General features: G+C 42.1%; 1 pseudogene; it reads right to left on the bottom strand.

The window, feature by feature from the left end:
• Positions 1-4,703: 4,703 nt before the first annotated feature.
• Positions 4,704-5,768, bottom strand: LOC147996384 (TD and POZ domain-containing protein 1-like; annotated as a pseudogene).
• Positions 5,769-6,626: the final 858 nt, after the last annotated feature.

The following is a 6,626-nucleotide window of genomic DNA, read 5'->3' as shown; positions in this document are numbered from 1 at the left end:
CTGGAATTGACACTTCCCACACACCAACAACCGATATCTATGTGTTTCAAATGTACTCCTAGGAAAACTTCTTTTCTCCCAAAATCACGTAACTTTATTCTCTACAATATACAATATACTACTACTACTGCTGCTACTGCTCCTGCTACTGCTACTACTACCATTACTAGTACTATTACATACAGATACACACACACACACACACACACACACACACTCACACACACACACACACACACACACACACACACACGTTTCAGCATCTTGTCAGATCCAGGAGATTACTTAAAATCAACATGCATGACAGTTCCAGAGAAGCAACCAACATACTTCACTCTACTCTCACAGGCACAGACTCTTCAACTGCACCTGCTCCTTCTACCTACAGATGGTTCCACAGTCCATGAGTACAAGGAAACAACCAACTCTCCTAAGACTGGATCAACATCCCCATCCATATTTTCTTTGGTTTCCGAGAGATACATCAACCCAAAATCAGCAGGAAGTAGGTAAAGATTATGATGACCCTATTCCTGCTCCACCATCGACTCTCTAATTTTTCCTTTTATTTTAAATTCATCCATGATGAAGGAATGTTAGCATTCCCCCTAGGCTCCACCCAACAGTTACCTGGCAACAGTCAGGTAGGCATGACTCATTATAAAAAGAACTGCTTGCTCTCTCTCTCTCTCTCTCTCTCTCTCTCTCTCTCTCTTCCCCATTCCCCCTCTTTTTCCATGTGTTCCTGTCCAGCAATTCTCATTCTTTTTCTCTCTTTTCCCTCTTCCTCCCTTTCTCTCATACTCTTTCTGTATATATGTCTGTCGTTTTCTGCCTCTATTCCCCTCTATTCCCTACTCAACTCCACTTCCTATGCTCTGTATAAACCTGATTCTATACTAATGCTATATTAAACTGTACATGTAGTATATCTATATCTATTTACTAATATCATCTATCTACATACTATATATAAAGTATACACTAAACTATATAATAAACCCAAAGAGTCTGTATTTGAAATGGCTCTATCTACTTCAAATTAAGAAAAAAACATAAAAGTTATGCCTTCCAGTTTTAGACTTTACTTAATTCCAGAGTTAGTCCATATGGGAATAGGAGTGGCCATCACCAGTGTACCTTGCATATTGTGATCAATCTTACTAAGGTATGACAATGCAACCCAATAGGAGGAAAGGGGTCCCCAAAGCAGGCAAAAGAATCAGAAAAATGGAGCATGTAATTATAAAAACAATCAATGTGTGTCCAGCTAATCAGTATTTGTGGTCTAACATGCTCCCATGGTTTCTGTGGCTAGCGGGGTTCTGAAATGCCCAGATCTTCTCAGGCAAACTGTATCCTTTTTAAATCCTGCAGAAAACTGGCTGCTGTTCCCCCAAGTCCCTGTCACCCCATGAAATGATAATTCCAGAGACTTGTAATTTATCAGCCAGATTGATAACAGTAAATTCTCAACCGCCAAAATGCCTAAACAAAGAACTGAAATCTCAGTGGATATAAATACAAGCTACACACCCAGATGAGGCAAATGTACCCTACATTATTCTATTGCCCTTTCACAGCTACCTGGGGCTCTTTTAGGCCATGTGGTTCTGGTTCATTTTTTTCCTCCATCTTCTCTCAATCTCCTGTCTTGTCACTCCCTCTCCTTTTCTCTGTCTCTTCCCTCTCTAAAAGTTTCAGATCCGCCCCCTTATCCCACTGCCCAATCACAGCCTATAGCCTTATCTGACTAATTAAGATTTTACCTTACTGCACCTGAATGCAGGCACTCTTGAGGGAGCAGAACTCAATCAGCAATACAAACAGCAATCCAGAAGAGATTCAGGCTGTCTTCCCATTCTTAGGAACTCCACCAGAGTAGCAAGCGAATCAACCATAATATATATGCACATGGTCTAGTGTCGGAACCCATTTGATCTCCCTGATTGTCTGTTTAGGCTCTATGAGCCTCCATGGAACTAGGTTAGATTAGTTGATTCTGTGAGTCCTGTACTTGTGATTTCCTTGACACTTCTACCTTCTTAAATTCTTGTTCCCCCTCTGTTATAGGATTTTCTGACTTCTGCCTAATATTTTCTTTTAGGTTTTTTCATCTCTTCCCTTCCCTGGGGACAGTGGGCAGGTAGGGAAAGATAAAGGAAAGATGAGGGAACATAATGGAAGGAGAGAGTACAGGGAAAGATGTTGGATGAAGCTTCTCTGATGACGATTATGCTACGCTCCTGTATGCAAGTATAGCAAAGGATCATTAGGAATTACTCCATTGACTTTTTCCCCAGTTGTCCTTGGTTTTAACTTAGGTCTCTGGCCTATCTCTCCTCTGGTTCCTGGCCCTCCAGGCAGTGGCAGGTATGGGTTCCTTCTTGAGGCATGGGTGTCAAGTTGTACCAGTCACATGGTATCAATGCACACTATTTCTGTGTGATTATTACCCTAGGCCAACTTTCAGGTGAGATAAATTATAGTTTGAAGTTTTTGTGGCTAGGCTGGTTCCAAACCTTTCGCTGGAAACCATGCCTGTTTACAGAAGATGGACAGTTCAGGCTTCATATACCTACTAAGGGTTGCTAGGATTACCCTTATAGATTCCAGGGAGTTTGATTGCACTGGATTTCTTTTCTCACCCCTGAAATGATTCTAAACTCCAGTGATCTCTCCCTATACTCTCTCCTTCCATTATGTTCCCTCATCTTTCCGTTATCTTTCCCTACCTGCCCACTGTCCCCAGGGAATCTATTCTGTTGTTCCTTCCTGGAGAGATCCCTGCATTTCACACTGGAGCTCTCCTTGGCATTGGCCCCATGGGTCTGTTGTATGATTTTTCTTTGCATTACAGGTGATTCCCACCTTCAAGTGAGTTCATTTCTGTGTGGAAATCTGAGACTGGGTTACCTCACTAAGGCAATAGGATATTTCTATCCATTTGCCTGTAAAATTCATGATTTTTTTATATCAACATTGTAATGCTCTATTGATTAAATGTGCCAATTTTCTTTATCCATCATTCTGTTGACGGTCATCTAGGTTTCCAGTTTTGGGGTATTTTGACAAAATCTGCTACGAACATATTTAAGCAAATGTCTTTGTAGTAGGATGGAATGTTTTGTGGGTATATGTCAGGAGTTGGATAGCTGGGTCCTAAGGTAGATGGGTTGGTGCTTTTCGGGAAAGAAAAAGCATGCATATTTCCTGCCATAGAGCTGGGAATGAGAATGAGGATATTGTCAGTGAGGGAACAATGAGAGAGGTGTGGATCTGGCATTAGCCTTCTGATACAAGAGTGGCACTCGTGTTAGCAGTGGTTCAAGCCTAGCTTGGGGGCTGAGACAGAGCAAAGAGTGGGAGGAGGGAGGTTAGAAGAGGAAGATCTGTGGAATGCACAGGATATGGGAATAATAGGCAGTGAAGACTCCCACAGTTGGTGTGCTAGACATGGGGTTGAGATTTTGGGATTGGGGTCTGGAGAAAAGGAAGTAAGAGAAGATCTATAGCTCATTTACACGGTTTGCTGGTAAACATGGCCTGGAGCTGTGTTTCTCAACCTTTGGGTCCCTATTCTTTTGGCATCCTATTCATAGGAGTTGAATATCAAATATCCTATATATATGCTATTTACAGTGTGACTAATAACAGTAACAGCATTACAGTTGTGAAGTAGCCAAAAAGTACTTCAGTGACTCTGGTTGACCACAACATGAATTAAGAGGTCACAGCATTAGGACATTTGAGAACCACTGTTCTAGGGAGTATGAGTCCATGATGAGTGAATCCCTCCTAGTATTTTCAAACAGATAAAAGATTTTTGCAAGCCATGACTCATAAACACTTCTTACTCAGAAGGAGTAGACTCACCCAACTATGGCCAACTCTTCTCAGTAGTTATAAGAGCATGATGGTGGAGTTCTAATTTGCCATCATTATATATCAGGAGAAAAGAGAAAGGGTTGATGATCCTGGTAGGACAGCAAGGGGTGTGTACAAACATTCACTGCTGACCTTGGCTAATAGGAATACACCTGACTTCTCTGAACATAAACATCTCTGGAATCCACAGATTGATTTCAAAATTTTTATTCTTATTATATTTTGTAAGTTTGAAGTTTTGCCTACAGAGATGTTTGTCACCATGAAGACCAGAGGAGGACCTCAGATACTCTGGACTACCGGTTACTGGTGATTGAAAACTCTCCTGTGTATGATAGGAAGTGAACCAGAGTTCTGTGACAGAGCATTAATTGCTTTTGCAGCTGACTTCTTACAAACTGAGTCTTTAAAAAGAAACTCTTCATTGTCTTTTCCTTCTCTGATGAGTAAACATTCATGTTTGATTTCTATTTCTCTCTGCCCCTAGTCATCTGTTCTGCTCAGTCCAATGCAGACAGGTTTCTCTGAAAGTATTCGGCTAGGCGGTGCTTAGGGCAAGCACCTAAATAGAATCCCAGTTTCCAAGACATCAGACAAAAAACAAACAAGAACATCACAGGGTAGATGTAAGGTAGAGTATCCCAGACTCCAGTACTGCCCTACTGCACCCACCATATTAACATATTACAGCTGTTTTAAATCCTGAGCCACCATGCTGCCTTTCCACTTATTCACTGTAAATGTTCCAGCAATATTATTGTCCAACCAGAAGTCCATGGTAACAGTGGATGTTGCTGTTGGAAGATAGGTGTAGATCACAGTTGGCCAGCTCCTAAGATTGCTTTAGGCATTTGAGTGAGGGCTCCAAGAAAGGACAAGGTGTAGAAGTCAGGAGCTGGAATGTTTGAACCACCAAGTGGGGTTGTGACTCCATTATTGACTTCCACCCTGAGGTCTCACAGACATCAGAAGCATGAAGTATAATGAAATCCAGAAACTGAGTCTTGAGCTGCTCTGTTCTGTGGAGGTCAGCCAGGATGAGAGTATGTGCAGCATTCTCCACAGAGAAGTTCCTGCAGAGGGCATCCTCATACATGAACTTCAAGCCCTCCAGGCCATACTTGTCAGCAGCTGCCAGCACACCAATAGCCATGGAGTGGCTGTGAATGTTTGGTTCCTTCCCCATGTAAATGAAACCCATCATCTCCTTGAAGACTTGGGGATCCAGGTCAACATCAATATGGTTCTTTAGGCTCTCCTGCATTTCCTGTTCAAACATGGCTCTGAAAATTGGAGAGCCAGCTGCTAGAATGGTCTGTGAAGGTGGAATTCTCCCACAGCTCCTCTAGGTCAACTTTTAGTATGTGCCTTGAATCCTTGATTGCAGGTGTCATGTTCTCTCCAGGCATACTAAAGTGTGGTCTTACTATGCTCACCTTGCAGCAGAGGGTGAGCTGGTCCTCAGGAAGAAGCAGATGCTGATGAGAGAGTAGGAAACTCTGAAGGATGAACTTTTTGAATCCCCTGTGTTGGTTTCACAGAAAGCTTACTACTTTGGGGCTCCTCATAATTTGACATTTCTTTTTCTTTCTTTGGGCATCTATAATCCAAAAGTGGAACTTTGCCCACAATGGGCTCTCTAGACAACTGAGCAACCCCACATAAACTGACAGGTAATCTTTGCTTTCTTCATCAGTCCTGTTTGGATGCATTTGCAAACACCATGCCACTTTGTCATTGTTCTTTAATGATAATCATGGTCTTGAAATCCTTTCCTGATTTCTTTCCATGCAAAATCAAAAGTTGCTAATGGTCCACTCAAATTTCTGAACACTGGTACGTGTTTAGCCCCAGGTCTTGTCTTCCAGGTCTCCTGACATTTCTGCTGGAGGTAGTTTGGAGGGTAAATTTGATTTGAAAACAAGAAGGAGAAGTTACTTCTTCCCCTCTATCCTCCATCTGTGCTGAGAGCTGGAGCAGTCCCACAGCCCTAGGACACAAAACCTGCCCAGAGAGAGTTCATCTGCCAGGGGTACTCTCACATCTAAGCCCACAAGTGGGACCACAATTTCTTTCCAATGTTTGACCAACAAGAGTCTCACTGGCAGTGCTGGGGGATGCTGTAGCCTGCAGGACTTAGTAGAAGACCCTTCTAGTCTTCAACTTCTCCCAAAGGCTGTTCTCCAGCCCTCCAGCAAAGATTAATGGAGAGAACTGGTCTTGAGAACTGGTTCCCTAGTAATGCTCTCACTCTTAGGACCACAGGTTCACAGGCTTAAAGGCCCAAAGGAGAGACAATTTCCAGTTAGAGAAGGTAAGACCAAATAACATGCAAGATAACCAGATGGCCAGAGGCTAGCCAAAGAACCTGAGGAAAAGAAACCAAAAATACATAGCATCATCAGAACACAGTTCTCCCACCACAGCAACTGGATATCCGAACACACTAGAAAACCAAGATTTGGATTTAAAATCACATCTTATGATGATGATAGAGGACTTTAAGAAGGACATAAATGAGTCTCTTAAAGAAAGACAGGACAATACAAGTAAACAAGTAGAAACCCTTAAAGAAAAAACACAAAAATCCCTTAAAGAATTATGGGAAAACAGAACCAAACAGCTGAAAGAATGAAACAAAATCATCCAGGATCTAAAAATGGATCTAGAAACAAAGAAATCACAGAGGGAGACAAACCTGGAGATATAAAACCTAGGAAAGACACCAGGAGTCATAG

The sequence above is a fragment of the Rattus norvegicus genome, chromosome 2 (assembly GCF_021556685.1).
Source record: "Rattus norvegicus strain SHRSP/BbbUtx chromosome 2, alternate assembly SHRSP_T2T, whole genome shotgun sequence".
Taxonomy (NCBI): domain Eukaryota; kingdom Metazoa; phylum Chordata; class Mammalia; order Rodentia; family Muridae; genus Rattus; species Rattus norvegicus.
Note: the sequence above shows the minus strand (reverse complement) of the source record. Positions and strands in the feature narration are given on the sequence as shown.